The sequence below is a fragment of the Salmo trutta genome, unplaced genomic scaffold (assembly GCF_901001165.1).
Source record: "Salmo trutta unplaced genomic scaffold, fSalTru1.1, whole genome shotgun sequence".
Lineage (NCBI taxonomy): Eukaryota > Metazoa > Chordata > Actinopteri > Salmoniformes > Salmonidae > Salmo > Salmo trutta.
Window position 1 is genome coordinate 478377 of NW_021823104.1, and position 22602 is coordinate 500978.

Consider the following 22602-nt stretch of genomic DNA (forward strand, 5'->3'; position numbering starts at 1 on the left):
CAGAATACAGATACTGAGACTAGTTCGAGCGGAAAATCTGTCAGACAGTGAGAGAGCTGCTGCTACAGCTCCTGTTGCTGCAGGACTGAAGCTTCTAGAAGCCCAATCATTGCGCAACAATTGAAATAACTTGTTAAAAACAGTTGATGGCCACGATTAAAAAGAGCTACTATTTTTATTTCTCAACTGGTAATTGAAGCGCGCTTCCCATTCACCATTCAAGTGCTTTGGTAATGGTAAGTAGGCTTCAGCGTGTCACACACTACTTTGATCTGGAGGCAGAATGCATTTTAAAAACATACTTCATTGTGTGAAACCTTAACGTTTTACTTCAAATTATGAGGCATGTCTTACCTTGCTTCAAAGTAGCCGAGCCAAAATCCGTTTTATAAATGTGGAGGATTTATTTTAGGACGGCAGGTAGCTTAGTGGTTAAGAGTGTTGGGCCAGTAACCGAAAGGTTGCTGGTTTGAATCCCTGAGCCGACTAGGTGAAAAACCTATTGATGTGCCCTTGAGCAAGGCACTTAACCCTAATTGCTCTGGATAAGAGCATCTGCTAAATGACAAAAAAATAAAGATTTACATATGACATTGAAACCAGTAACCTATTTCTCTCGTGTTTTATTGGTTTTCAAATCAATTTTCTTTCATTGTCCAGTAGCCAAAGGAACAATCCTAGTCATATTAGCAGCCCATGCTAGTTGATGATAATCCTAGTCATATTAGCAGCCCATGCTAGTTGATGATAATCCTAGTCATATTAGCAGCCCATGCTAGTTGATGATAATCCTAGTCATATTAGCAGCCCATGCTAGTTGATGATAATCCTAGTCATATTAGCAGCCCATGCTAGTTGATGATAATCCTAGTCATATTAGCAGCCCATGCTAGTTGATGATAATCCTAGTCATATTAGCAGCCCATGCTAGTTGATGATAATCCTAGTCATATTAGCAGCCCATGCTAGTTGATGATAATCCTAGTCATATTAGCAGCCCATGCTAGTTGATGATAATCCTAGTCATATTATCAACCCATGCTAGTTGATGATAATCCTAGTCATATTAGCAACCCATGATAGCTGATGATAATCCTAGTCATATTATCAACCCTGCTAGTTGTTGATAATCCTAGTCATATTAGAAACCCATGCTAGTTGTTGCATCTTTAGATCTCCCCTCTTTGTAAGTTCCTAACCGATATTTTCAGTCACATGAAACCGCTCGTATGTGCAGTGCGCTTTTGACAAGGTGTTTTCCACTAATTGCATTATGGAATGAACATTCGTGCGTAGCCTACTGCTGTGTGCGTATTGCTGCGCAGCTGTAATGTGAAGAAATAATATTTGATCAATATTTTTAATAAATATAATTAATAAACATTTTGATCTGTTGCATCAGCCTCATTACTTTTAAATATGTTTTGGGGTGTAGCCTCGGCTTACTGGTGTGAATTCGGGATCTATTGTTCCACAACTGTCCCAGAGTTGGTTTGGAATAGGATATTTATTTCCTCACAGAATGACAAGCTGACCAATAGAATAGGTCCACTTTTGGACTATTGGGGATAGTATTGTGACAGACTAGTGATTTTGCTGTTCGTTACTTGTTGGCTGAGGAAAAGTAAATGTGGACAGTTATTCTAACTTCTTCAAAGTGCTCATCGGAATTCGGTAAGAAGGACATCATTGCATCCTGGAGTTGCATGTTCTGCTAAGATGAATTACCATAATGTAAATGTGATTCTGAGCACTGTGGATGAATTACCATAATGTAAATGTGATTCTGTCATTCTGATCACTGTGGGTGAATTACCATAATGTAAATGTGATTCTGTCATTCTGAGCACTGTGGATGAATTACCATAATGTAAATGTGATTCTGAGCACTGTGGATGAATTACCAATGTAAATGTGATTCTGTCATTCTGAGCACTGTGGGTGAATTACCATAATGTAAATGTGATTCTGAGCACTGTGGATGAATTACCAATGTAAATGTGATTCTGAGCACTGTGGGTGAATTACCATAATGTAAATGTAATTCTGAGCACTGTGGATGAATTACCATAATGTAAATGTGATTCTGAGCACTGTGGACGAATTACCATAATGTAAATGTGATTCTGTGGGTAGATGCCATAAGCAGGTTACCAACCAATGCATATGGGTCCGGTAAATGTCTCAAATGTCCAGAGACACATTTTCCTAACGGAAACCCTGGTACGCACGCACGTACGCACGCGCGCACTCAGGACCTATAACCTATTACTACTACTAATAATAAAGGTTATGTGGCTGTCATTCCAATTATTAGTATTATTGTTTTATAGATGTTTTACTAGTGATATTTTTCCTACTGTTCTTACTATTGCAGTTGTCGTTGTTGTTGTTGTTGTATCTGCCCCTCTCAGATAAAAAGATAGTAATTATTATTCCATCTCTTCTGAAGTGTTGTCTGGGTTAAAACACAGAGCTTCACAGTTCTGTTCCAACCATTCTAAATATGGAACTCTGCAGCTATAGTGTGTCCCTTCTAGAGGTCGACCGATTAATCGGAATGGCCGATTAATTAGGGCCGATTTCAAGTTTTCATAACAATCGGACATCGGTATTTTTGAACACCGATTTGGCCGATTATTATTATTTTTATTTTTTTTACACCTTTATTTAACTAGGCAAGTCAGTTAAGAACATTAAGAACAAATTCTTATTTTCAATGACGGCCTAGGAACAGTGGGTTAACTGCCTTGTTCAGGGGCAGAACGACAGATTTTACCTTGTCAGCCGCCTGGCTCGTTGCGAACTGTGTGAAGACTATTTCTTCCTAACAAAGACAGCCGACTTCGCCATGATTTAACAAAAAAAGCACAATCGTTGCATGACTGTACCTAACCATAAACATCAATGCCTTTCTTAAAATAAATACACAGAAGTATATATTTTTAAACCTGCATATTTAGCTAAAAGAAATCCAGGTTAGCAGGCAATATTAACCAGGTGAAATTGTGTCACTTCTCTTGCATTGCACGCAGAGTCAGGGTATATGAAACAGTTTGGGCCGCCTGGCTCGTTGCGAACTAATTTGCCAGAATTTTACGTAATTATGACATAACATTGAAGGTTGTTTAGTGTAACAGGAATATTTAGACTTATGGATGCCACCCGGAACGTTTCCGTATTTTACTGAAAGAATAAACGTTTTGTTTTCGAGATGATCGTTTCTGGATTCGACCATATTAATGACCTAAGGCTCGTATTTCTGTGTGTTATTATGTTATAATTAAGTCTATGATTTGATAGAGCAGTCTGACTGAGCGATGGTAGGCAGCAGCAGGCTCGTAAGCATTCATTCAAACAGCACTTTCGTGCGTTTTACCAGCAGCCCTTCGCTGTGCTTCAAGCATTGCGCTGTTTATGACTTCAAGCCTATCAACCCCCGAGATTAGGCTGGCAATACTAAAGTGCCTATAAGAACATCCAATAGTCAAAGGTCTATGAAATACAAATGGTATAGAGAGAAATAGTCCTATAATTCCTATAATAACTACAACCTAAAACTTCTTACCTGGGAATATTGAAGACTCATGTTAAAAGGAACCACCAGCTTTCATATGTTCTCATGTTCTGAGCAAGGAACTTAAACGTTAGCTTTCTTACATGGCACATATTGCACTTTCACTTTCTTCTCCAACACTTTGTTTTTGCATTATTTAAACCAAATTTAACATGTTTCATTATTTATTTGAGGCTAAATTGATTTTATTGATGTATTATATTATGTTAAAATAAGTGTTCATTCAGTATTGTTGTAATTGTCACTATTACATAGAATTTTATAAAAAATATTATTATTGTATTTTTTATTTTTTATAAATCGGCTAATTAATCGGCATCGGGGTTTTTGGTCCTCCAATAATCGGTATCGGCGTTGAAAAATCATAATCGGTCGACCTCTAGTCACTTCCTCTTCCTGTAGAGATGTACACACACACCATTCTGTAGTTAGAAGCAGAGAAGAGAAGGGGGAGGAGAGGAAGACAGGAGAGAGGAGGGGAGGAGAGGAGGGGAGGAGAAGAGGAAGAGAGATGAGAGGAGGAGGGAGAGAGGAGGGGGGAGAGGAGGGGAGGAGAGGAGGAGGGGAGGAGAAGAGGAAGAGAGATGAGAGGAGGAGGGAGGGGAGGAGGGGAGGAGAGGAGGACAGGAGAGAGGAGGGGGGAGAGGAGGGGAGGAGAGGAGGAAGAGAGATGAGAGGAGGAGGGAGGGGAGGAGGAGAGATGAGAGGAGAGATGAGAGGAGGGGGGAGAGGAGGAGGGAGGGGAGGATAAAAGGGAGGAGAGGGGAGATGAGAGGGAGAGATGAGAGGAGGAGGGAGAGGAGGGGAGGAGAGATGAGAGGAGGAGGGAGAGGAGGAGAGGGGAGGAGAGATGAGAGGAGGAGGGGGAGGAGGGGAGGAGAGATGAGAGGAGGAGGGAGAGGAGGAGAGGGGAGGAGAGATGAGAGGAGGAGGGAGAGGAGGGGAGGAGAGATGAGAGGAGGAGGGAGAGGAGGAGAGGGGAGGAGAGATGAGAGGAGGAGGGAGAGGAGGAGTCTGTATGCTCCAGGAAGAATAATAATATGAAATAAGACTATTAGTCCGATTCCTTTCCTCACTGTTCCACACAACTCACATAGGAAACATGGGACTGACACACACACACAGTCTCATCTTCAGCTAGATGATATAAGAGCAGATGGGTTAGATTATGGTTGGGTTACGGGTTCAGATACACCGTTATTACAGCGGGGTTTAGTCACGTGCAGCAGCAGCAGCCCGGTTGGGTCTCGCGAATACAATGGCGCCTTTCACCGCGCGAGGCGAGGAGCGAACAGAACGGGCTTTTACATCAGGAGCTGAACCGGATCGACTGATGAATACACATCCTTCTAAGGGTGTGGGTTAGATGCAATACACACGTTAAGGGAAAGGAGACTCGGACTGGGATGGAGAGAGGAAGGACAATTCTCCGTGACTAGTTGCAGACCTGCGGTCTCTTCTCCTCACACCGCCCTGTCCCACTCTGTTTCCCAGCGGAGCTGTATCTCTCTGTACCCTGGACCCTAACCCGATCAATCATGACGTTACAAACTCTATTACCGGAGACACAACTCACCTCCGCCGTGCTCTCGAGCTCTCCCCGTTCCCGCCGCGTCAGCTGAGATGCGCAAGCAGCTTATTTACGTCCAGACCGACAGGCTGTTCACGAAGCACGGAAACATCGCGAGAGTTTGTGCTCCGTTTCTGCAGAGCGAGATGAATCAAAACTATGCCATATGTATTGAATTTAAAATAAAATAAATCATAAACATGTCAAATAAAGTTGAAAATGTAAACATTATATTTTCAAGGAAGGATGAAATAATGGATGTTGAAATGATAATTTGTTGTATTCTGTGGAGGAAGATGCTGTACTCCTCATTCTGTGGAGGAAGATGCTGTACTCCTCACCTCATTCTGTGGAGGAAGATGCTGTACTCCTCATCTCATTCTGTGGAGGAAGATGCTGTACTCCTCATTCTGTGGAGGAAGATGCTGTACTCCTCATCTCATTCTGTGGAGGAAGATGCTGTACTCCTCATTCTGTGGAGGAAGATGCTGTACTCCTCATTCTGTGGAGGAAGATGCTTTACTCCTCACCTCATTCTGTGGAGGAAGATGCTGTACTCCTCACCTCATTCTGTGGAGGAAGATGCTGTACTCCTCATTCTGTGGAGGAAGATGCTGTGCTCCTCACCTCATTCTGTGGAGGGAGATGCTGTGCTCCACATCTCATTCTGTGGAGGAAGATGCTGTACTCCTCACCTCATTCTGTGGAGGAAGATGCTGTGCTCCTCGCCTCATTCTGTGGAGGAAGATGCTGTACTCCTCATTCTGTGGAGGAAGATGCTGTACTCCTCACCTCATTCTGTGGAGGAAGATGCTGTACTCCTCATTCTGTGGAGGAAGATGCTGTGCTCCTCACCTCATTCTGTGGAGGAAGATGCTGTGCTCCTCATCTCATTCTGTGGAGGAAGATGCTGTGCTCCTCACATCATTCTGTGGAGGAAGATGCTGTACTCCTCACCTCATTCTGTGGAGGAAGATGCTGTACTCCTCATTCTGTGGAGGAAGATGCTGTGCTCCTCACCTCATTCTGTGGAGGAAGATGCTGTACTCCTCATTCTGTGGAGGAAGATGCTGTACTCCTCACCTCATTCTGTGGAGGAAGATGCTGTACTCCTCATTCTGTGGAGGAAGATGCTGTGCTCCTCACCTCATTCTGTGGAGGGAGATGCTGTGCTCCACATCTCATTCTGTGGAGGAAGATGCTGTACTCCTCACCTCATTCTGTGGAGGAAGATGCTGTGCTCCTCGCCTCATTCTGTGGAGGAAGATGCTGTACTCCTCATTCTGTGGAGGAAGATGCTGTACTCCTCATTCTGTGGAGGAAGATGCTGTACTCCTCACCTCATTCTGTGGAGGAAGATGCTGTACTCCTCATTCTGTGGAGGAAGATGCTGTGCTCCTCACCTCATTCTGTGGAGGAAGATGCTGTGCTCCTCATCTCATTCTGTGGAGGAAGATGCTGTGCTCCTCACATCATTCTGTGGAGGAAGATGCTGTACTCCTCACCTCATTCTGTGGAGGAAGATGCTGTACTCCTCATTCTGTGGAGGAAGATGCTGTACTCCTCACCTCATTCTATGTGCATGAACATCTCCAGACAACTCCGATGTAAAGGGTTTTTTCTCAAAGTTGAGGGGATGTCACGTGTCCTACTTGCATCATTACGAAACTTCTAGTAGATCAAATAAACCTCACATAGCAAACAAGAACATAGCAAACAAGAACATAGCAAACAAGAACATAGCAAACAAGAACATAGCAAATAAGCCATCTATTTTTTTGTTGACCAAATTAGACACTACCTCCGTGTAAAAACTCCTTGCTTGGTGAGCGAAACTACACCACCTGCTGGAGGCAGATCTTCCACCAGGTCGGTGCTCTCTTCCTCTCAGATTTATTTATCTAGACAATTAAGTTAAGAACAAATTCTTATTTACAATGACGGCCTACCAGGGAACAGTCTGACCCTTGTTCAGAACGACAGATTTTAACCTTGTCAGCTTAGGGATTCGATCCAGCAACCTTTCAGTTACAGGCCCAACACTAACCACCTGCCACCCCAATCTGACCCAGGAATGGGAGAGTTTTGTATGGGGCCAATTTCACGCCATATGTATTGAATTTTAAATATAATATATCGTAAACATGAAAAATAAAGTTGAAAATGTAAACATTATATTTTCGAGAAAGAGGGAAATAATCGATGCTGAAATCAAAAACCAAACAGTTGAAAACAAAATGTATAGAATTGTAAACAAAAATAATGATATCAAACGTGTAGTAACCTAGTATATGTATGTTAAGTATTATGTTTACCAATAGATGGCAGTATTGATTCAATACGGGGTTTACTCAGCCAGCGGCGCCTTCCCGCAGGCGCTGGACGCGGAGGGGTGAACTTCTCCTGCTCTGACTGCAGCGCGAGGACTGGGCCACCTGTGAGTGCTTTGGGACGGGGCTGGGGCCCATGGCAGCACCTGCTGGGGCTGGGGCCCATGGCGGGGCTGGGGCCCATGGCAGCACCTGCTGCTCGTTGAGAAGAGTAAGAACGATACGTGCTTTCACGTCAGAGTCTCCAAAGTCGCTTTTTTGAAAACGTGTCGCTAGATTGGTCCAAATACTCGCTAAATATAGCGACAAAGTCGCTAAGTTGGAAACAGTGCCTTGAAGTAGTTGTTTCCCTTGCTCTGCAAAGGCCACGGCTTTTGTGGAGTGATGGGTAACGATGCTTCGAGGGTGTCAGTTGTTGATGTGTGCAGAGGGTCCCAGGTATGGGTGAGGAGAGGGACGGAAGCAAAACTCTTACACAGCATGAGAAAACCTAGGGAATCGGTGGGGAACAACGTGGCTGAGTTGAGAAAACTAGCACTGGACTGGAACTATGGGAATACATTATGGAAAATGCTACGCGATCGGCTGGTGTGTGGGATTAATGATGACAGGATACAAATACGCTTGTTATTAGAGCCTAATCTCACATTTAAGAATGCAATCCTACTGTCCCTGGCCATGGAGTCTGCACATAGAAATGCTCTGGATTTGCAGGCAAGGGGTGCAACTGTGTGTCATACAGTGAAACAGAGCAGCTCTGAGCGCGCTGAGTTTGGAAGAAGGGAAAGCCGCGGGGAAGCAGTCAATACAGCCTGTTATCGTTGCAAAGGAAAACATGCCTCGTTTGACTGTAAATTCAAACATGAAAAGTGTTATGCATGTGGGATAATAGGACACACCCATTAAACTCAACATGTACACAGCGGAGAAGATCACTGGGATTGGAGTTGCTGATGTTCAAGTGGAATATCAAGGACAAAAGAGAAGTCTGTCTCTCTCAGCCCCAGTTTACTAGGGAGAGGGTGGTTGGAGGAAATAAAATTTAACTGGGATGAAATCAAACATGTCACCTGTCACGTTGCGCCAATTCGAATCTGGTATTAGGATATAAACAAACCATGCAACTTAGTTTTGCACTGTTTATTTAATTCATAAATAGAATGATAGTACAAATGGAAAATATGATGTTCGTATATACGGTCTCTCTGTGACACCACGCAGGGCAGACAGAGAAGAGAGCGTCACATCCTATTGTTCTCTCTTATATACTCTGACAGAGATAGTTCCCGCTCAATGCTGGCCTGTCAGCGCGAGGATGAGCGTGGTTTAAACTTGCTCACCCTAACGTCGGCGTGCAGGCAGGTCCCAGCCTAGTGACGCACTTCCTGTCGCCGGGTGTAGTTCTTGTCTTCAGCAGTTGACTTATCCGTAGTTTATAGACTTAATATTGTAGCATAGCTTCCCCGGTATATTATATAGGTTATGCAAACAAATAGCCAGTTCAACCCTAACAATCCCCCTTTTCACACCCCTTGGGGTGTGAACATACTCCAATAAGAAATGTCAGGGAAATTTAGGATTCCCCCTTTTGACACCCCCTAGGGTGTCACTCAACATAATTTGTATATCTCCATTTTAATGATTAGTTAATTCGTTAAAAACCCTCACATTCTTCCGGCTACACCTCACTTGTACTAGGTTGACTACCAGTCACCCAGGAACTTCAAACCCTCACATCAGGAAAGACAAATAGTACACAGGATAAATTCAGAACATATTATTTAAAGACCTTCCTGCGACAGTGGCTACACCGAACATGTGTGGGACAGACTCTTTGTCCCAGAACTTAAAACCTTCTCATCCACCTGCCACTACATTCAATACATATGAATTTATTGTGTATACGCCTTATTCAACCACTTCAACAGCAAACCAAGGATCGTCCTCAGACAGATCCATCTTTTGCCCAGAGCTGGATTTAGTGTTCTCCGGGTCAATTCCATCAAAGGCATCACTCCGGTTGCTCTGACAACTGTAAAATACTTTCTTAAGCAAGGGATTATACAGCCAGTACAACATATCAACAATAGGAACACAAGCACTAGGGTCAGAATTCCAGTAGCCACCATAGATGTGTACTTGCCAAAAAAGATATTCATCCAATTCCCCTCGTCTACCCCTGCTACACCCTTCATCTCAGCAGATTGCTTGTCAAGTCTCAATAGGGCTTAAAATCATATCATTTCCATTATAATCCACCCTTTTTGGTAGATATTTCACATACCTTATAACACATCTATTTTTATTGGATTCAGAAATTTCACACAAATTAAAACTAATTCATGAATCCCAATAGATGGTCTCATCTAACATGTGCTCCTCATATTTGAATGAATCCTCCACCTTGCTCGGCGGTAGGTACTTGTCGTCCCATTGGTCTGAACTTTGACTCGGTCCGTAGCTCACCATCTGCTCCGTTATCCATCTCTCTAGAGTTCTGGTGATTAAACCTCATACAGGTGAAAGCAGCCCATAATACAGTTCTTACAACAATTTTCCATTTCCCATTTCCATTTCCCATTTCCCAAGCTGTGTTATCTGGAACGTACGTACAGCAATGAACCTAATCATTCTACCTACACCATCCTCTTTGCCCGTAACATATCGAGAGTCAGTCTATTTTACCAGGTCATGAGGGAGGTGGCGGATAATTGGTCAGAGAACCTCTTTACTGCATCCCCGGTTTCATTCTTGAATCTCTGTTGATTATAACAGATGTAATTAATCCCATCCACATTTTTATTTATTGTCAACCACCAAAATAATGTAGTGTTAAAGCCTTCACATATTTGATTCATAGCTTTGTATTCATCTGGCACTTTCCTGAGGATGCCAATAGCATCCATCTAGACAAAGCTACTTCCATCCTGGTCAAAACTCCTCCTGTGCCTACTTTAGCCTCCTATAACTGGTCTCTGATAACTCATTCGTACTGGTTGGACCTATAACCCCAGGGCGCAAGTTCCTAACCACCCTTTGTGGTATTTTCTGTCGTATGCGTCCTTTGCTGGTACTAGCCCACCCTACATCAGTTATAGGTGCTGTGAGGTTAAGAATTTTCTATTCATCTTTCAAACCTAAGTCAGTCACATTAACAATTACTTTCCAGCTATTAAAATCATCCAAGTTCTCGGTGCCATTCTTGTATCTATAACACTGGTGCTCCTCAGGAATTTAAGTTAACCTAGGTTGGCTAAGTATTTCAATCTGGCCCACCCAGTCCCTGTACAGTTGTCTGCTTTCCCAGGAAGTTGTTTATCCTCTACGGGCTACGGGGGCAGTATTGAGAATTTTGAAAAAAATATGTGCCCATTTTTAACTGCCTCCTACACCAACTCAGAAGCTAGGATATGCATATTATTAACACATTCGGATAGAAAACACTGAATTTTCTAAAACAGTTTGAATGGTGTCTGTAAGTATAACAAAACTCATATTGCAGGCAAAAACCTGTGAAAAATAGATTTAAAAAAAATGTGAATTTTGTGACTGTACTATTTAGTGTCATTGTTTTATAGATACCACAGTGAGAAAGGATTCATTTCGCAACTCCTACGGCTTCCACTAGATGTCAACGATCTTTATAAAGTTGTTTGAAGCGCCTATGATTAACAGAGAGCACATTAGAATGCAGGGAAGTTGACATGTCGTCACTTCATTTTTTCGCGCCTGCGCATAAATCTGAGAAGAGTGAATTTGTCATAATCGTTTTTCTAGACACAGGATAGGTCGTGTGAAAATATTACTGATGTTTCACGTTAAAAATGGACCAAAAGATTGATGCTAAACAACGTTTGACATGTTTGAACGAACGTAAATAGATTATTTACTCGTTTTTTTTAGCTTTTCGGCGTGATTTTACACCCCCCCCCCCCCCCCTGTATAGCCTAGCCTATTGTTCTTAGCATAGTACCCCGTTTATTGCAAAATGTGATTTCCCAGTAAAGTTATTTTGAGATCTGGCCATTCGGTAGCAATTACGAGATGATAATATATTATTCTTTGAATGACAATATTATAATTTACCAATGTTTTCGAATAGTAATTCCGTGATTTGTAACGCTGGATTCACTGGGAGCATTCGAGCCGAAAAAAATTCTGAATTTCACCGCGACTGTAAATGCTGTTTTTGGATATAAATATGAACTTGATGGAACTAAAAATGCATGTATTGTATAACATAATGTCCTATGAGTGTCATCTGATGCAGATTGTCAAAGGTAAGTGCATAATTCTAGCTGGTTTTCTGTCTCTGTTGATGCCCTTCTTTGAATTGGCTAAACATTACACACAGCTATTGTCAATGTACTCTCCTAACATAACCTAACTTTATGCATTCTCCGTAAAGCCTCTTTGAAAATTGGACAACGTGGTTAGATTTAGGAGATGTGTATCTTTCAAATGGAGGAAAATAGTTGATTATTTGAGTATTTGAAATGATTAGACTCTTGCAGTTTTGAATTCCCCGCCATGGTCACATGACAATGAATCCCAATACCGGGATAAGATCCCCAAGAGCGGTGTTAGTCAAACCATGAGACATACCTATACTCAGTCTTCTCACAAAAACATCTGTAGCTTCTGAACCGTTTGACCTACAAAATCGTGACCACTCCCTGGAAAGGGGAGACCCCCACGAACACGGTGGTGTTCTCAATTTGTCTCTACGTCCCCCACAAGTGTCAGGGGACTCGTCTGAAGTCGGAACCCTTTATGTGCCAACTTCTGTTTGTAGAATCCAAAATCTTTGGGCTACAATCTAATGTGACCCAACTTGTCACAATGTTCTCAGTTTTGCCCTACGTTCCCCACAAGTGTCACGGGACTAATCTGAAGGTAACAGGTACTGATTAAAATTATAGATTTTTTAACCAGGGACCTCTCGCACCCTAAGCCATTATAGTACAACTATACCAACGATCCGTTTGGTCAAAGAATTTTCACTTTCCACAAAAATGACGGTCAGGATATGAATCGATGTCTCCATGTTGCTTGCGAGCTTCACATAGCATTGGTGGTATAGTGGTGAGCATAGCTGCCTTCCAAGTAGGTGACCCGGGTTCGATTCCCATCCAATACAGAGCCTGAGATATTCACTAGTTTTAGGGGCTGGGTGTCATTTCAAGTGTATTACATTGGAATCAATGTTCGTGGAAGTCAGATTTGCTCTCACTTTTTGCAGGTTTTCTAAATGAAGTGCGACATTGAGCCAACTCGTGAATATCACAATAGATTAGCAGTCCATCGCCTAAACCATTCAGCCACCTCGTCCTGCGCCCAAGAGGTGGCTGTTTGCAACCAGTGGCCAGAGATCTGCCTGTCTGAGCTTGTTAACTGAAGGGCTTTTACCCATAGCAAAGTGTTCATATTCAGTCAAAATTACATTCCTCCAACCTTCAATTCTGGACTCCACACCGCCGCCTTCATCACTCCCGCTCTCCGTGGAAGTCGCCACCACGCAGCCTTACTCCCTCGGTTCCGAGCATAGTTCACCACCGATCTGACTGGTTGACTGCACCGGCGCAGTCGCCACCGCCTGCTCACTCTCGTCCAACAGCTGCTGATCCACGGACAACTCACTTTCAACACACTGCAAATACACAGGGTTCTCACAGGGCTCCAGCTGCGGTGCAACACCGTTGTTAGGCTGCATACACTGCCATGGCACACTTCCATTTAATAGTAGCAGGCTTAAGTGCATGGACAGACTTGAAATGTCGGTCTATCTGCACGATATTCAGCTTGGAACATAACCCACAATCACGTCTTAGTCTGCTGCTCATAGCTTCTCTCTCCTGCCTTCCTGAGTGCGTGTGTGTCTCTTTGTGTGCTCCACCAAACTACAACCTAACCCGTTGTGCAGACCGACAGGCCAACAATCTCAACCCCGCCAAATGAGGGCTCACGTACCCCGCTGGACGACTACCTACCCCAGTTTAGAATTGGATTGGCAGTATGTCCAGTAGCGCGTGTTTACTTCGTGTGGGTGAGTTCTTTTAAGTTAAGGTAAAATGGTGCTTTGGGAGGTGGGTGGTGCCGCTGGAATTATCCCCGGGCCGGGAGATCCCTGGGGTGCCCAGATGATGTCTGGCGGAGCGTTTCATCCCACAGAATAATTTTTCACTGGGGGAGACCTCGCCCCGCCGTACTCAGCCTGGACAACCGAAACACTTTTTGACCTTTCTGACTACGATAAAATTCTGTCTAGGGATGACATACCACTGGCACACTACGATCCTGGAAGGGAGTAGCCCAATTGGTCACTGCCACCCGAACCACCGAATGACCCAGGACTACACTTGGGGCGGATGCACGACAACTGGGAGGTTTCCTCCTTGAGGGTTTATTTGTCTGCTGAAACTCACAAGTATGACAGACTGACATGGCTGGTATGGAAACATGGCAACCAATCCGAGAAACCGGACCCTCATACAGTACGCGACTATGGGGTTTTGCCTGATCCTTAATTGGTTTCAAATTTGCCGCTCTTGAAATGCACCTGTTGTTGATAGGGTGCACCACGGGTGGCACGCTTGCGTCCCACATAGCCCCTAGAGGTTAACCTACCATGTATCTACAAGGACGGAACTCCAAGGGCGGATGCATGACAACCGTAAAGAAGGCTTGCCCTTTGGGTTTTTGTCTGCTCAAACCATTGGAAGTTCAATGACTTACCACTCGACAGGGACACATGGCAACCAACTGAGGACCGGACCTACATAAGGTACGCAACTCGAGGGACTTTGCCTGATCCTACGCCGAGTATACCTAAATAGACCAGCTGGATTTGACTAGACATGGGTTGATTGGGAGTTAGGATCCTGGAAGGGAATAACTCTTAATTATACCAATGATTGAAAACATCCAGGACAAAAAGACAGACGGACACGGAAGTAAATACATAGACAACATGGAGAAAAAAAAGAAGGATCAGATGGGGAGTAACTCCTAGGTTGAACTATGCTTTCCACTTTCGTTTACAAACAGACCTTGAAAAGACTCACCTTAATTAACCCCAACCTTAACCCCAACCTTAACCCGACGGTTCTAAGCCCAACCAACGCAACCCAGGGCACTTCTACAAGTGGGCAACCATGGGGTCTACAACTTTGACCAGGTGCGCCCGGACCCCTCTGGCCAGCGCGTCAATGCTGTGGAGTGCACCCATTCCCTTTCCCCCCCTTCGGCTTCCATGTGTCAGAGATGGAAGTGGATCAACCGACTCAAAACTAGAAACCTAACCCTAACCCCTAACCACTCACACCTTTCACCAGATCAAAAACGAAACCTCAAAGTCATTAATGGTTACATCACCACACATGGCCCATTTCTCTTGGAGATACCCCACGATGAATTTCACACAACATCAGACCGGATACACTGGACAACAACCACAGCAGACCTCATTTTTAAGAATTGGTGCGAGCAGCTAAATTTAGAATAGGCTCTACCCACAATTTGGACCCACCTAGCCACACCACACTCTTCTTTTCCTCCCAACCCCCTGTACTCTCCCCCTCCCTTTCTTCCCCAGTCGCTTGGTTAGATTACCCAACGGAGGGGGTAGTTGGCCCCTCCTTATCAAATATCATGAATTTGTCCAAGTCATTTCAACCCACAGCAGCACAGACCCAACTCTTGGAGAGGGGGTTGTCTTTCATTCCCCGCCCAAGTAAATTTGACTGGGAAGAACTTCATAGGGACACACATAAATATCACAGACGACTTAAACTTCTAGACTACTTTGACTACCAGACCAATGACAACCATTTACCATTCACCCTTCCCTCAACCTGGGAACCTAGACTGTCCCAGATAGATAGGAGGGTAAAGAACCTAATTAGAACCGACCAAGACACCCTTCACAACTATCACACCCAGGCAGATAGACAGGACAACATCACCCGCACAGAAAGACAAGCCATAAAAGAACTTATAAACAACCCTCACATCATATTGAAACCGGCAGACAAAGGATCTAAAACAGTGATCCTAGATAAACACCAATACATATACACGAGGCAAATAGACAGTTATCCAATACCAAGTACTATGTACCAATAGGAAACAGCCTACAACCACAGACTCAGACTAAACTGCGCAGAATCATACAAACACTTTATGATGAACGGCACATCACGAAAAAACAAAGAGATTTTCTATTTGGACCAGGCACTCCACGACCCAGACTGTTTTATCTGCTTTGCAAGATTCATAAAGAGCCAGAAACCTGGACAATTCCCTATGAAGTTCCTCCCGGTAGGCCAATCGTATCAGACTGTAGTAGTGAATCATACAACATAGCTAAATACATTGACCATCATATCAACCCTCTCTCCACCAGACACCCCAGCTACCTCAGAGAAACGTATCACTTTCTCGAGAGGATCAAACCCATAGTTGTTCCCTCCCAAACATATATATTCACTATAGATATTGATAGCTTATACACTAACATAAATACAGCAACAGGAGTACAGACGGTTAGAAACCTTTTCCATGCACACCCGGACAGGAATAGACCAGATAATGAAACACTACAATTATTAGAAATCAGCCTCACACACAATGACTTTATATTCAATGATAGGCACTATTTACAGGTGGAGGGAACAGCTATGGGTAAGAAATGTGCCCCGGCATATGCAAACATCTACATGGCTGAATGGGAGAGAGAGGCATTCTCAAAGTGCCCACATCAACCTACATTCTACTACAGATTTCTAGACGACATTATAGGAGCCTGGCCTCATGATATCCAACTATTCACTGAATTCATTAGCATCCTCAACAGTCATCACCCGTCCATTAAGGTTAAATACATAATAGATCCATGTGAAGTACACTTCTTGGATACTACAGTCTTCTTTAATCACATAAATCAGTCTCAAAAAACAATACGCACTAAAGTTTATTTCAAACCAACAGATACACATGCACTACTCCACAAACACAGTTACCACCCCAAACATACATTTAGAGGCATCGTTAAATCACAAATTATACGGTTTCATAGGATATCCTCCTGCAAACAGGATCTGGCAAAAGCAATTCAAACACTATTTCATGCACTCAGACAGAGGTTACTCCAAACGATACCTCAGAACTATAAAAAAACAGCACCTTGGGGGCCCTCTCTCCCATTCAACCTACACACTCACACAACACAAGTCTGTCTATCACCCTTTCTGAACTCAATACTCATTATAGAGGTTCCGGAGAAATTTCCAAATCCCCCATTCCCCTGACCTCAACCCTGATCATAACCCTAACCCTTACCCTAATTCGGGTTCGTATCCTGCTCCTGCCCCTAAACCTAACCCCACCCCTAACCCCATCACTAACCCTAACCCTAATCCTAACCCTAACCATAACCCTACCCCTAACCCTACCCCTAACCCTAACCCTAACCCTAATCCTAACCCTAATCCTAACCCTAACCTTAACCCCACCCCTAACCCCATCACTAACCCTAACCCTAATCCTAACCCTAACCATAACCCTACCCCTAACCTTAACCTTCCTAGAACAACAAACTTGGACATTGACCCTCTCCGGAACCACAATCCTCTTTCCTCCTCTTGTTCCCCTTCCAAGCAGCAGACAATTCTCATCCCCCTAGTTACTACATTCTCACATAGGATCAGACCGTTACATCAGGCGTTCAAACACCATTTTTCCATCACCCAACAGGCACACACCCCCCTCCAGCCGTATAGAATAATCTCAGCATTTAGAAGGAACAAGAGTCTCCAAGACATCCTCATCCAAGCTAAATACAGTACCAAGCCCCCACAACCACCCAAACCCTACACGGCCCACTTCAGACAAAGAAAATTCATTTCAAACTCATACAGCAAGACCTCCACTCCAGTTTTAGACTCCATTTCACTCTACACTCCAAATGTCATATATATAATCACGTGCACATTTTGCAAAAAACACTACATTGGGGAAACTCAGTATACAATAGAAAATAGACTTAAACAACATCTATACAATATCAAACGGGCCCATCTACACACAGAACTAGTCACTCATTTCCAGGATCACCCCGTCACCTACCTCATTATATCAGGATTACAGTCGTGTTCTGGGTGGACCAGTGGGCGGCGAAAGGCAGTGGAACGTAGGTGGATAAGAGACCTACAAACAATTACACCCAGCGGTCTGAATGAGCGGTTTTAACAGATCAGATAGGATCCATGGAAAGGGACAGCACTTGTTTACAGGGTTCTCAAGGAGCGGGAAGAAGGATGCACCATAAAACAAAAAACACAATAAATAAAGTTTGTGTGGTTTTTCTTATATTCAACAGGTGCATGCTTATTTATAATAGTTTTATTCCTTTTGTTTGTATGTATTTGAATTTGTTTTTACAACTCAGCACTTGACCTGATAGCACTTTTATAGATAAATGGGCTTATAACTGTGCATATGTACTAATAAAGCATCTATCCCCTGATCCCTTGTATATTTTAACATCTTAGCCCCTTCATGGTCCTAGATAACCACTCAGACTATCATTTTTAGAAGCAATATTAACCTACTTACGTTTTGAAAAGGTTTTTAGGAGTCAATCTAGTATATTTTAACAGCTTAGTTCCTTCATGGTCCTAGATGACCACTCAGACTATCACTTTTAGAAGCAATATTAACCTACTTACGTTTTGAAAAGGTTTTTAGGAGTCAATCTAGTGGATTTTAACAGTAGAATGTATTCAGATTGGAGGGGTACACAGCAATAGGCCTGCACACCACAAGACAAATCAGTCTCTTTTTAACCCTACTTCAATTCAAACCCTAACCCTAACCCACACTTAACCAGGACTACATAACCCCACCAGTAACCTGCTGGGGCTGTAGCACCATCTCCAAGGGTCCTCGGAGGGGACGACTCAGGTTCAGCTCTGCAGGTGTGACTCCAGTGGACTCTTGCACAGCAGAATTCAGGGCAAATCGAAACTCGTGAAGGTGCTTGTTCCAGTGTTTGTGCTGGGTTCCTACATAAGAAGCAACCATTGTCTTCAAGGTTCGATTAACTCTCTCAGTGAGGTTGGTCTGTGGGTGATAGGCCGTGGTCAACTTCTGTCTCAGGTTCCATCTTTGGCAGGTCTCCTCAAAGAGATCAGAGATGAATTGGGAACCTCGATCAGACAGGATGTAATCAGGCACTTCCCAGCGAGTCAGGATCTCTTTCGTAAGGATGTTAGAGACGGTCCTTGCTGTGGCCTGACGCAGGGCAAAGAGCTCCACCCACTTGGAATAGTAATCAACAAAAACAAGCATGTACGCATTCTGATTGGAGCTTCTAGGAAATGGACCCATCAAATCCACTCCTAACATTTCCCAAGGTCGGGTAACCACAGTTTGCTGCAACTTGCCAGCAGGCTTTCTACCTTATGGTTTGTACATTTGACAAACCTGACAGTTTCGGATGTGTGACTTCACATCCATGCTTAGATGTGGCCAGTACAGTAATGCTTGCAACCGCTTGTAGGTTTTGAACCTGCCCAAATGACCAGCTAACGGGTCTTCGTGGAAATGTTGAAGCAGTTGAAGGCGTAGAGTTTCAGGTATGTACATTTGGTATAGTGTTCTGTGAGGTAGTTGTACAACTCGGTAGACTTTGTCTTCAATGATGGTCAGCTTGGTGGTAGGATTGACCATCTTTTCTCCATCTTCCAGAATAGTCTGGTACAAAGCCTGTACTTCTGGATCATCCTGTTGGGCTTTCCAAATGGCCTCATCAGAGATGGGAAAGTCAGTTTTGGGTGAGTCTCGACTGCTTGACAGGACAGTAGCACATGTAAGATGAGGGCCACCATTACCACCAGCAGGAGCTCTGGATAAGGCATCTGGAACAGTGTTGTATTTTCCTTTCCTGTATTCTACTGCAAAGGTGAACTCTTGCAACCGTAGAGCCCATCTGATGAGTCTGGTGCTTGGTTTGTTGGTCTTGAACACCCACACAAGGGAGGAATGGTCAGTGACCACAGTGAAGTGTCTTCCCTCCAGGTAGTACCTCCACTTTTCCAAAGCCCAGACAACTGCAAGGCACTCTTGCTCGGTTGTGGAGTAGTTCCGTTCTGCTCCATTCAATGTTCGACTGGCGAACGCTAGCACTTCTTCAGTGCCAAGTCCAGTCTGTTGGACTAGAACAGCACCAAGTCCAACATCACTTGCATCAGTGTAAACAACAAAAGGGCAATCAAAGTTGGGATGACCCAAAATGGGAGGTGTGACGAGGTGTCGTTTCAGGGTTTCAAAAGAGGTCTGGCACTCTGCCGTCCATCAGAATTTCGCACCTTTTCGCGTCAATGCGTTGAGGGGTTCTGCCACCTGGGAGAAGTTCAACACAAACCGATGGTACCATCCAGCCATCCCAAGGAACCGTTGAAGGGCCTTGAGTGTGGTTGGGACAGGGACATTTTGTACCACCTTGGTCTTTTCAGGATCCACATGAGTGCCGTCAAAAGACACAATATGGCCAAGGAACTTCAGGGAGGTTTGGCAGAAGTTGCTCTTCTTCATGTTCAATGTCAGACCAGCTTCCCTTAGCTTGTCCAAAACTGCTTGAAGATCTTGAAAGTGTTGTTCTCTGTTCTGGGAGTAGATAATTATATCGTCCAGGTAGACGAAACAGATCTTCCCTTTGAGCTCACCTAACGTAATCTCCATGAGTCTTTGGAAAGTGGCAGGTGCATTCTTTAATCCAAAAGGCATCACCTTAAAGGAAAACAAGCCCTCAGCACAGACAAAAGCAGTCTTGTCCTTGCTTTCCTGGTCCATCTCAACCTGCCAATAGCCACTATTGAGGTCAAGGGTAGTGAACACAACCGCACCAGACAATGACTCCAGGATCTCTTGGATGGTGGGAAGAGGATAGGCATCAGTCTGGGAAACCTTGTTGGTCTTCCTATAGTCCACACAAAATCTAAGACCACCGGACTTTTTTGGGATGAGGACAACAGGAGCAGCCCAGGGAGAGGATGAACGTTCAATTATATTTTGTGTCAACATATCATTAATGATTCCCTTTTGGATGATTAGCTTCGCTGGGGACAAACGATATGGCTTCTGCTGCTTGATCGGCATTTCCTGTGTAAGGAATATTTTGTGCTTCAGGAGCCCGGTACGTCCCAGCTTTGAAGTACATACATCAGCGTTATTCTGCAGCTGTTCCAACAGCCTTAACTCCTCTGGCTGTTCCAGCTGAGCTCTTCTCACAGCCTGTAAAAGGAGATCATCAGAAGGATTATCAAGGGTTAGTGGTACCGGAGCAATGGCAGAGAAGACTGCCACATTTGGACCCCAATCATGTAACTTTGAAGCTTCTGACTGGAAGAAATGCTTCTTGCTCGGATTGTATGGAAACCAGTAGCAATTGTGTGCGATATCAATCTGGACACCACTGGAGTACACGAAATCAATTCCCAACACGACAGGAAAAGCAAGGTTCTTGGTTTGTAGGATAACAGAAAGAATCATATAGGAGTTGTTACACAGGCAGAACTCTACCTCACTCCATCCAAGTGGTCGTTTAGCCTCACCATCAGCCAGATAGAGTGGACCTTCTGTCCACGGCTTCAAGTTATAGTGTGGACCTTTAACCTCCTTCCACAGTTTCTCATTGAGCAGTGTGTAGGATGACCCGGTGTCCAGGATGGCTCTTCCTGTCCATGGACCTATGGACAGGGGTAACACCAGTTGGTGCGGTATTGACTGAAAGGAGGGGGGTGTCGATGGGGGGGTGTAGGCAGTGACTCTTGGGGTTTCAACTCTGGTCAAAGCACCCAGAGTAGGATGGTCGTTCCTGTGAAGGGAGTTAGGTGTGTTTGCCTGTTGTTGTTTGCCTTCTGGAAGGGTTTACTTGATACTGTCTTGGACATGTAGCTGAAGAATATCCCTTTTGGCTACATCTCCAACAGAACATGGGAGGTGTCTTGGCTGGATACTCTGGCTGTTGTTGATGGTCTGGCTTGGGTAACGGTTTGGGTGTCTGTTTCTTTCTCTGTTCATATTGCTTTTTGCATTCTCTGTCCTTCTCGAACTGCTGTCCCAGGCGAACCAGTCCATCGACAGTGGTGACTCTTTCTCTGAGTTGACTGGCAAGTAGTATATAACCCCACTTTTGCGCAGCTGATGCTGACTATTGAATTGGGAATTAAAGGGGAAGCGCCCTATTGGAAGAAGCTTCAGAACTGAGGGTTGAACACATCCTCTTTCACGTCTCCATATAACCCCACTTTTGCACAGCTGATGCTGACTATTAAATTGAGAATTAAAGGGAAAGCGCCCTATTAGAAGGAGAAGCACTGAGACGGTTCAGAAAAATTCAGGGCCGTCACAAAGTTCTCATTGAGAACTGCGACCTGGCCAAGATAAAGCAAAGCAGTGCGACACAAACAACAACATAGAGTTACAAATGGAATAAACAAGCGTACAGTCAATAACACAATAGAAAAAAAGAAAGTCTATATTCAGTGTGTGCAAATGGCATGAGGAGGTAAGGCAATAAATAGGCCATAGTAGCGAGGTAATTACAATTGAGCAAATTAACACTGGAGTGATAGATGAGCAGATGATGATGTGCAAGTAGAAATACTGGTGTGCAAAAGAGCAGAAAGTAAATAATAACAATATGGGGATGAGGTAGGTAGATTGGGTGGGCTATTTACAGATGGACTATGTACAGCTGCAGCGATCGGTTAGCTGCTCAGATAGCTGATGTTTAAAGTTAGTGAGGGTAATATAAGGCTCCAGCTTCAGTGATTTTTGCAATTCGTTCCAGTCATTGGCAGCAGAGAACTGGAAGGAAAGGCAGCCAAAGGAGGTGTTGGCTTTGGGGATGACCAGTGAGATATATCTGCTGGAGCGCCTGCTACGGGTGGGTGTTGATATCGTGACCAGTGAGCTGAGATAAGGCAGAGCTTTACCTAGCATAGACTTATAGATGACCTGGAGCCAGTGGGTCTGGTGACGAATACGTAGCGAGGGTTAGGGTTAGGGTTAGGGGTTAGGGTTAGGGGTTAGGGTTAGGGTTAGGGGTTAGGGTAGTTGAG

The 22602-nt window shown here is 44.1% G+C and overlaps 2 protein-coding genes across 6 annotated transcripts in view; one reads left to right on the top strand and one right to left on the bottom strand.

The window, feature by feature from the left end:
* LOC115188926 (carbohydrate sulfotransferase 12-like) overlaps positions 1–5406 on the bottom strand; it is a 32884-nt gene extending 27478 nt beyond the window's left edge. Inside the window, exon 1 of the mRNA XM_029747759.1 lies at positions 5154–5406. The gene's annotated coding sequence lies outside the window, so the exon portion shown is untranslated. The remainder of the gene's footprint in view (positions 1–5153) is intronic.
* Positions 1–22602, top strand: part of LOC115188923 (AP-5 complex subunit zeta-1) — a 389472-nt gene that overhangs the window by 171549 nt on the left and 195321 nt on the right. The gene's annotated exons all lie outside the window — the stretch shown is intronic.